The sequence below is a fragment of the Quercus lobata genome, chromosome 5 (genome assembly GCF_001633185.2).
Source record: "Quercus lobata isolate SW786 chromosome 5, ValleyOak3.0 Primary Assembly, whole genome shotgun sequence".
In the NCBI taxonomy this organism is placed as follows: domain Eukaryota; kingdom Viridiplantae; phylum Streptophyta; class Magnoliopsida; order Fagales; family Fagaceae; genus Quercus; species Quercus lobata.
Genome location: NC_044908.1, coordinates 10,263,590 through 10,274,091, shown reverse-complemented (window position 1 = coordinate 10,274,091; position 10,502 = coordinate 10,263,590). Strand labels below are relative to the sequence as shown.

The following is a 10,502-nucleotide window of genomic DNA, read 5'->3' as shown; positions in this document are numbered from 1 at the left end:
TCCTCAATTTAGTATTCTCGAGGAGTGTACAAATATAAAAATTCTAGGACCACACATGTGTTCACAACTTGAACACGTAGCAAATGATGATTGGATTACTTTTCACTAAGTGCCAATGATGTACTTGTGTGTAAATGATGTAATCCAATCACATATTAACAAATGTACAAATTGTGTGTCCATAGAAGAACTGATACAAATATGGAGGAGTAATTTGAACTTTGTTAGGCACCAAGGAGTAGGAACTCGTACAATATATTAATTAAGTTGACAGTCTTTTTTTTTTTTGGAGAAGGAAAGTTGACAAACTTTAATAACATACTTACACATATTCTTTGAACTTCAACCAGCGTTACTCGCTTTAACTAGAAACATTAAGATTTCCCAAAGAAGTTTCACTTATGTCTTGTGCATGCACATAACAAGAAATAAATGCATTGTATCAATTATAGGCCCGTCAATTAATAAATAGAACCTAACTCCAAAAGAGTACCGTGTCTAAGTCTCTCAGCTTGAAGGAAGATTAGGATTTGTGGAAATTGGCCGCTTGATAATGCTGACAATGTTGATGCTGATGATAACGATGATGACATGATGGCATCCATTTACTCCATATGATTGTTGGGCACATGTGGATCATAAGGTTAATTACAGCCAACTGGATAATATGGGAGTCTAGCAAGTGGGTCAAGTTCTAGTGAAGCACATGAGTAAGACATGCCATAAAAATTACCATTAATATTCTCACAAGGATTTGGAATCATGGACACTGTTAATGGATCCTCATCATAATTTGGTGTTGCGATACTTGGACCAATAATCTTATCAGCAATATAATGTTGTGTTGCTCCATTACTTCTGAAATTTTGATGTTCTTGATTAAGATCAAAATTTTCATGAGGCTGATATCCTAATGACCAGAGTGGGTCATAGGAGGAAGAATCTGATGGTGGTGCCAATGGGGGGTGGAAATTGAACCAAATTGGTACCATAATTGGTTTGCTCTAATTTAAGATCACCATGATCAAAGCCTTGCAAATTTGGGGTTGGAGTGGGAAGGTACAGTTGGTCTTGTTGAGAGTTTAGGATCCAATTAGGGTTTGCATTTAGAGAGAAAAGACCTTCCTCAGAGTTACCATTATGGTGCATAACAAGAAAGGTGGGTATTGCAGGAACATCATAAGAAATTAGCTTCTTCTTTATGCTTGTATTCCAAAAAATTTTGACCTCATTATCTGTTCTTCCTGGTAGTTGCTTGGCTATCTGAGCCCACCTGTCCAAATAAGAAAAAGGTTCCTTCTTGCATGAAAAAAATAAATGATATTCATGATAAGGGTGATGATAAGAATAGTAATGATAAAAAAAGAGGATCCTATTAAATTTACTGAATAGATTTAAGAGCTAAGATATTATATATTAAATAAAATATAAAAAATTTGGGTCTGAATCCAAAAAATTTACAACTTATTTATTTGGTTGTTGAGATGTCGTGTCATTAATGATATTTATTATCATATTGGTTTGTAAAGTTTTATATATATATATATATATATATATATATATATAATAAAATTGGTAATAGTTTTAATATTTTTAGAAGGAAAATGCTAATAAATATTTTTAGGGTAATGATTAATAATCTATTTAAATAAAATTTTTGTGAGAAAAGAAAAAAAAGTAATTAATATTTTTATGGGAAAAGAAATTTTTTATGGGAAAAGAGAAAAAAGCAATTCGACAGAGTCACGTCTCCAACGAAAGACGTGGCTACGCGCAAAAACCGCCCTCGACACTCAAATAGCACCCAAGTATCTATAATTGTTTTTCTTTTTCTTTTTTCCTTATCATTGAAATTTTTTTTCTCATCATTGTGTGTCATTCAATCATTTGGAAATGTATTAATGGCTGAATCTAGATTTTCACTAGTATCATTTTTGTGGGGCCCCTCCATGTATATATCTTCTGTGTTAGTTAAAAACTGTAGGAGCATTCCCATTGGGACTACCAAATGGGAAATGTTGGGATGATTTAGCATTAAAGTCCAAAAACACCAACAGCTGGTCTTGCAAATGTTGAGTATTGCAAAAAAATTTGCAATTGTGTTACAGTGCAATTCTACAACAAAATGTATTTTTAGTGACGAACATTAGTAAGGAAATTTGTCACTAAAAATACAAATTTAGCAACAAAATATGGATTTCGTCGCTAATAATGAAAAAAATTATAACATTTAGCGACTTAAAGTAATTTTCATCACTATTGATGATCTAAAATATGAGTGCCAAAGGGGAAAATTGTAGCGGGAACTTAATTAATCTATAGTGAAGAAATATTTCATCACTAAAAGTTGAAATTTTTAGTGACAAAAGATTTCGTCACTGTTGGTGTTGCTATGAATAGTATTAGCGACGAAAATCATTTCGTCGCTAAAAGGGAGCATTAGCGACAAAAAACTATCGTCGCTAAAAATATTCACACAAAATAGGTTTTTCATTTCATAGTTTTGGAGACGAAATCATAATTCGTCACTAAAAGTATGCTATAGCAATGAAATTTGAATTTCATTGCTAAAAATCGTAACAAAATCCAACTAAAAATTATGTTATAGTGACAAAATTATATTCGTTGCTAAAGAGTACAGCTTAAATGGGTTAAATTTTAGCAAAAAAAATTTCCATTCCCAAATGAAATTTCATTTCTCCCACCCACTCACTTAAAAAATTTTCAGCCCTCCCTCTCTCATTATCACTCACTCCCTAACGCAAACACAAACTCAAATACAAACATAAATACACACATCCCTCTATCTCTCTCTCTACCAAGTCTCTCCTCCCTCTTGGTCTCTTGGTTAGCTTCTACTAGATTTTTAGTCATCAAACTCTTATCCATGGTTTGACTTCTCCTAACATGAATCTAAGGTAAAATCTCCATGACCCACCTTCTAATATCTTTGGTTTTTTATCCTATATTGTTATGATTGCTCTTTATGTTGTGGATTTTGTTTTAGAATTAGTTTGTTGTGTTTGTTGGTGTAAAGTTGAATTTATTCAACCATCTTGTTGGCTTTATTCCGTGCCAAATTTGCTTGTATTTCAGCAATTAGTAACCCTGTATTTAGGTGGGTTTGTTGTAAGGATAGTGAGTGAGATAGAGTGTTGAATGCTCAAGAGTGTGCAAGAAAACAGAGTCTCACGGCTGGATCTCGCGGGTGACTCGCGACTGCAAGCCGCCAGAAGCAGCACACGTGCCAAGCATGCCAGAAGTTGAAGCGTCATGCTAGCTGGAGAACTACATGACAAAATAGGACAACTGGCCGTTCTGTTATCGCACGACTGGATCTCGCGACTCAGTCAAGCCGCAAGGCCAAGCCGCGAGCCAGCCCTGTTTTGAAAAACCTGACGTTTCACATTCCTTTATCACCCCAGTATAAATACCCCTTATACCCACAAAAGAAAGAGAGCTTCCAGAGAGAATTTTGAGAGAAAAACCCTAGAGTAAAACAAGATTGATTCATCTACAATCTTTACATAAGAGTCTCTTCAAATTCCTCAACTCTCTTCCTCTCCATTGTTAAACCCTTGAGAGGCATTTTAACAAAACCTTTTCTCACCATATCCATTACTGTGAGAGGGCTGTTTGGTGTTCTGGGAAGCAGTTAGGAAGGAACCAATTTACATTGGTTGATGCTATGGTCAAGTAGCAGAATCCGGGAAGCTAGAAAAGAAATAGGTTTGGCGCAACCTTGTTGGAGTAAGAAGCTTGGAGGGCTTAGGTGCACTGGGTAGATTAGGCTTGGAGGGTCTATTGTTGTCCATGTATCCCAACTACATTTTCTAGTGGATTACTTATCGCTTGGAGGGCGGCGGAGAGGTTTTACGCCGAGGGCTTCGATTTCCTATTTGATAACACATCGTGTGTTGTCCTTGTGTTTGCATCTTCCTTCCCTTTTATCTTTGCCTTTTATTATCTACTGTGGGTTGTGATTTTAAATTGGCTTAGATTGTTTACCAATTCTGTTTTATAGCTTTTGTTCATTTTCTACACACTAGTTGTTTGACATAAAGCTTGAATTGGTTATTTTGTAATTGGGGGTCTAAATGTTCAAGGGTGTTTTACACACTATTTGAACTTACAATTGGTATCAGAGCAGCTGCACTTGTTGTGGTTTAATTACCTAAGTGCGATCCTAGACCCCTTTGTTATGGATGTTGTTATGGAAAATGCCATGCTGAATTGTAGTTTAAGTGTTTGTGAAAATGACTCTATGAGTATGTTTGAAGGGTGTCTTAACAATGAACTCGTAGAGTTGTTAAAAACAAAGAAACATGCTAGAATATTTGTTCACATGTTGAAATATTTTGAAAATAAGAATCACATCTTACACAATAGCATATCTGAATCTAAATCGTTGATTAAGAAATACAAAAGAAAAAATAGAATGTTGTGTGAGATGATTGAGAGTCTGAAAATGAAAGGTCAATCTAACAGAAGCATGAAAACTGAAGATAAGATTCTGTTTGAAGGTCAAGAATGTTTGTCTCATGTGAGCTTATTTGTGCATACCTCATTGAAGGTATTTAATTCATGATTGTGGTATCTTGACAGCGGTTGTTCTCGTCATATGACAGGGGATAAGTCACTGTTTAAGACACTCAAAGAAAAGGTTGGTGACTATGTGACTTTTGGTGATGGAAGTCATGCTCAAGTTCTCGGTAAAGGGACTATCGAGATACCTGGATTACCTCTGTTGAAAGATGTTTTATACATCAAAGGGCTGAAAGCAAATCTTCTGAGCATCACTCAAATATGTGATGAGGATTTCCTGGTCCAATTCTCTAAGAAGGGATGCTTAATCATCAATGAAGAAGGGATTCAAGTCTTGGAGGGAAATCGGACTACAGACAACTGCTATGGAGTAGTTCCTACGACACCCATTTCGTGTAGAAGTGCTCGTGTTGAGGGACTTCCTAAGTTTGGGCATGCGAATTTCAAACAAGTAGCTAAAGTGTCCAAACTTGAAGCAATTGAGGGACTTCCTAAGTTTGGAAAGGTGAAGAAGACTATTTGTGGTGCATGTCAAATGGGAAAGCAAACAAAGGCAAGTCATCACAAGGTGAATGTGATTGCTACTTCTCGGTGTTTAGAGTTACTTCATGTTGATCTAATGGGGCCTACCAGAACTAAAAGTCTAGGAGGAAAGAGGTACATTATGGTCATTGTGGATGATTACTCAAGATACACTTGGGTTGAATTTCTTAGAGAAAAATCAGAAGCATGTGAAAGGTTGGAAATTCTGTGCAAGAAACTACAAAACGAGAGAGGGGTCCCTATTGCCAAGATAAGAAGTGATCATGGGAGGGAATTTGAGAATGCAAGATTTGAGTCTTTCTGTGAAAAGAATGGAATCAAAAAGGAATTTTCAGCCCCCAAAACTCCTCAACAAAATGGAGTGGTAGAGAGAAAGAATCGAGTGATTCAGGAAATAGCAAGAGTCATGTTACTTAACAAGCAAATACCTCAAAAGTTTTGGGGAGAAGCTGTAAACACCTCGTGTCACATTGGCAATAGAATATTTTTCCAAGTAGGAACAAAGAAGACTGCCTATGAGATTTGGAATGGAAAGAAGCCTAGAGTAAAGTATTTCCGAGTGTTTGGAAGCAAGTGTTATATCCTAAATGATCGGGAGAATCTTGGGAAGTTTGATGCAAAAAGTGATGAAGGTATTTTCCTTGGGTACTCTACTACGAGTCGGGCGTATAGAGTTTTTAACAAGAGAACTAAGACAATGATGGAGTCCATCAATGTCAAGATTGATGATGCCTTAACTAAGGTGGAGATGATTGATGATGGAGAAGGGCCGAGCACCAAAGAACCCGATGTTGAGGTCGAAGCTCTTGATATAGAAGTTGAAGAATCTACACCAGAAGAAGAATCAACTCCCATGAACCCAAGAATGGAAACAAGATCGATATCTAGAACATCAAGTCCTCTTACTCCTTCGGAAGTCCATCCTCTCATCTCACGGAGTGATGAAGTCTCCACATCAAAGAAGTCATCATCAAGAGTGATTAAGAACCATCCGGAAAGCAACATCATAGGGTCTCTAGATGAAGGTCTTCGCCTCAGAAAAGGAAACATCCTTTTGGCCAATCATGTAACATATCATTGCTACCTTGCTCAATTTGAGCCAAAAAGGGTAGAAGAGGCTCTTCAAGATGAGAATTGGGTTGAGTTAATGCATGAAGAGCTGAATCAGTTTGTGAGGAATGATGTGTGGGAACTTGCTCCAAGGCCTGAAAATGTTCATGTCATAGGCACGAAATGGATATTCAAAAACAAAACCGATGAAGATGGAGAGATAATACGGAATAAATCTCGGTTAGTAGCTCAAGGATACACTCAAGTAGAAGGAGTAGACTTTGATGAATCCTTCGTTCCTGTGGCAAGACTTGAATCTATTCGAATTCTCATGTCCATTGCATACACTATGAACTTCAAACTCTATCAAATGGATGTAAAATGTGCATTTCTAAATGGATACCTAAATGAAGAAGTGTTTGTTGAGCAACCAAAAGGATTTGAGGATCCTCACTTTCCTGATCATATGTTGAGATTGAAGAAAGCCCTTTATGGCTTAAAACAAGCACCTAGAGCTTGGTATGATCGGCTTACACATTACCTCCTAGATAGAGGATTCAAAAGGGGATATGCCGACCGGACTTTGTTTGTCAAAAATGATGAAGATCATCTCCTTGTGGCGTAAGTTTATGTTGATGACATAGTGTTTGGGGCTACCCTTAAAGATTGAGCTATTGAATTCTCTGAGGAGATGAAGAAAGAATTTGAGATGAATATGGTGGGGGAACTCACATTTTTCTTGGGCCTTCAAGCCAAACAACAGAAGGAAGGTATATTCGTTTCACAAGAAAAGTATGCTAGAAACATTGTTAAGAAGTTTGGACTAGACTCCAAAAAACATGCCTCCACTCCCATGAGCTCGTCTACTAAACTGAATGTTGATTCTTCTGGAGTGGAAGTGAGTCCTACCTTATATAGGAGTATCATTGGGAGTTTACTCTATCTTATAGCTAGTAGATCGAACATTGCATTCAGCATTGGTGTTGTGTGCCAGATATCAAGCTAATCCAAAGGAATCACACCTGACTGCAGTTAAGCGAATTATTCGATATATTAATGAAACTTCAGACTATGGTCTGTGGTATTCAAAAGACTCAAATGCTTGTCTTGCCGGGTATTCAGATGCTGACTGGGCTGGTAGTGTGGACGATCGGAAGAGTACTTCAGGAGGCTGCTTCTACCTTGGTAACAATCTTGTCTCGTGGATGAGCAAGAAACAAAATTTCATGTCTCTCTCTACTGTTGAAGCAGAGTACATAGCCACTGGAAGTTGCTACACCCAACTTCTTTGGATGAAGAAATTACTTCATGACTATGAAATTCCTCAAGAGACAATGTGTGTCTTCTATGACAACACCAATGCCATCAATCTTTCTAAGAATCCTGTCCAGTATTCAAAATCTAAACGCATAGAGATACGTTACCATTTCATTCAAGATTTGGTAGAGGAAAGAGTTGTGTGTCTTGAATTCATACACACCGACAATCAAAAGGCGGACATCTTCACCAAGCCTCTCGATGGTCCACGGTTTGAATCCCTCCGTAAGACCATTGGTGTTGGTACAATTCCTTGAATCTCTTGTGTGATGTGTGCTTCACATATTTACAATGTGTTAGTTTTTTTTTTTTTGTTGGGGCACATAATACTTTGTTGGTTTTTTGTATAGCATGATTCTGTTGGATGTTAACTGCTTTGTTTGCTTTTGTTGTTTTTACATTGTTGTTTTTGATCAATCTTTTCATTCTTATGTGTCAAAAAATCCAAAAACCACATAAAAAATAGAAAATAAAAAAGTTTGATCGACATTGTTGAGTTTTGTCTCAAAACTTGTTTTGCCTTGTACCTTTGTGCGAATGGCTTTGTGCATTTACAAGCATAGCTTGTACCTTTGCACTCTTATCACTGTGGAAGAAATCTTGAAATCTATGTGACTGTTGTAAATAGATCTTCAAACTTGTCATGAATGATTAGTGAATGGTTATGTTGATCTTGAGACATGCATAGACTTGTACCTATATATCTTTCCACTCTTTATTTTTGTTTCTGCTAAAAAGAGCTCACCAAATGTAAATCTCCAAATGAAAAGAGATATTGAGCTGCAAAAGCCTTTCGCACATACTAGTATTTGACTAGGAAAAAGGGAAAGCGACCAAAAATTTGTGTGAATGATTATTCAAAAAGCCAAAGGCTATCCCATCAAGGTGAAATATCAAATATCACTCTCACAATGAGAGGTGATTGTCTTAATAGGACCAAAACGATCAAATGTTATGATTGAAAGTGGAGTCAAATGTAAAGCTCCAAATTATGTTATCAAGTCTTGTGGGAGGTCATATATGCATACTTCTATAATTGAGATGGGTCACATGATCTAGTGCTAATTGTGTATGTCTTGGTTGAATTGATCATTGAAGCTTCACATTAGACTAAGGACTATCTCATTGTTGATACCCACACACAACACACAAGTTTATGTTCAATGAATGCCATATTCATTTGTGTGATTGTACTTGATAAAATGTGTTTTCACATGCTTAATCTTTGTTGATTCAAGCACAAAAAGATTTTTGAGTGTTTTAGGTGTTTTTGAAAAGTATTTTGTTCTTCAAAAACTGAAAATTTCAAAAAACTGTGTTGCCCTGTTTTGGCGACTTAGTCGCGGGTAAGTCAAGTCGCATGCCACAGTCGCGAGCTCGCGGGTCAATTTTGGCGACTTGTTCACGCGTGGAAGGTCCAGTCGCGAGGGGTACACAGAGACTTTCGTGGCTCGGCTCCCTCGCGAGTAAGACTTCTAGTCGCAAAAAACACTTAGCAAATTTTTCAAATTTTCGATTTGAAGTGTTTTGGCGGGTAATCTTGGCGACTTACCTAAGTCACGAAAATCACGTGTTTTGCAAAGTGAGCTCGTTTTGAACACTATTCTCAAAAAGGGGTCCTCATTTGCTTGTCTCGCATTCTGTGACTATTCACTTTCTGGTCTTACTTTCACTATTTCAACATCACTGTGGTAATCTTCAAATTATTTCACCAATTTGTTACCATTCTCTCAATCTTCAAGGAAAGGTATGGGTTTTGTCCTCTACTCTTTGTTTTTCTCAGTTATTGCCCTTTCATCATGGTTTTTGTGTTCTATTTGGTATTCATATATCTCTTACCCATGTTTGGTTATTTGAGTGTCTGATGTTCTCATTTTTGTGTGGTTTTAATCTGATCCACTCTATATTGTAGCAACATTTGGGTCATTATTGTCCCTCATTGTTATTTTCTGGTCATTTCCATCTAGCTCCTAGGGTTTTCTTCATTATCCCTAATTTGACTCTAACCCACTGCTAATAATGTCTGTTGGATTGTGTTCTTTCTTTTTCTCTATTACATGATACAGACTGGAAATGTCTCCATTCAAGAAAGCAGCTGTGAAAAGAGGTAGTTCCAAAGGAAAGGAACCTGTCATTGATGTCAATGACTACTCACCTCAAACAAAAGGGACTCATTCTTCATCAAGAGGGTTCGATCCCTACAAGTTCAAATCCTATGCTACCTTTCAGTCTCATGAGAATTATTTCCGAAATGCTACACCATTACTGGAAAGACCTGTTGACCAATCGTCACTTCATGACACTGACATTCCAAAATGGTTTGCTCACAAGGATTGGAATTACCTTCTCTCTTATCTGGATGACGCTTATGAGAATTTGGTAAAGGAATTTTATGCCAATGCGATTGTGGAAGGAGAAGAACTTAAGTGCTGGGTTAGGAAAAAGAGTTTTTCAATCTCTCCTACATATTTGGCAGAGATCCTTCACATCAACCGACCAATGCTTAGACACTCACCGGTTTATGATGATCTTTGTCTTGATAAGGAACTCCTTAAGGAGGGTCTTGGACAAGACTTGGAATTCTCATCCAATGGAAACTCTGTTAGTGTTTCCTTTCTTCCTGCAAAACTGAGAATGCTTACAATTGTGATGTTTCACAATTTGTACCCCCTATCAAGCACTGGGTATATGAACCTCGAACGTGCCTTGTTTCTTCATGACCTAATCTCTGATGTAGAGATTGACATCTGTGCTCATATCTTTCATGTTCTGCGCAAAACGGTTCTACGAACTGAGTCCCGAATATGTGTTCCTTTTTGCTGTCTCATTTCAAGGATCTTGAAGCTCAAAGGAATTTATCCAACGGCAGATGAATCTCCTTGCTCAAAACCGAGTCCAATCAACATGCGTACATTCAACGCAAGCATTGGTCATAGTCGGAAGAGAGCCAAACCGGAAACTTCCACATCTCGCAGTGGTTCGCATTTCAGCACCCTCTCCCTTGACGAAAAACTTGATCACATTGTATCCTCTGTACACGAGTTGAA

The 10,502-nt window shown here is 37.3% G+C and overlaps 1 pseudogene; it reads right to left on the bottom strand.

The window, feature by feature from the left end:
- Positions 1–644: 644 nt before the first annotated feature.
- The window catches only part of LOC115989918, a 35,745-nt pseudogene continuing 25,887 nt past the window's right edge, over positions 645–10,502 (bottom strand).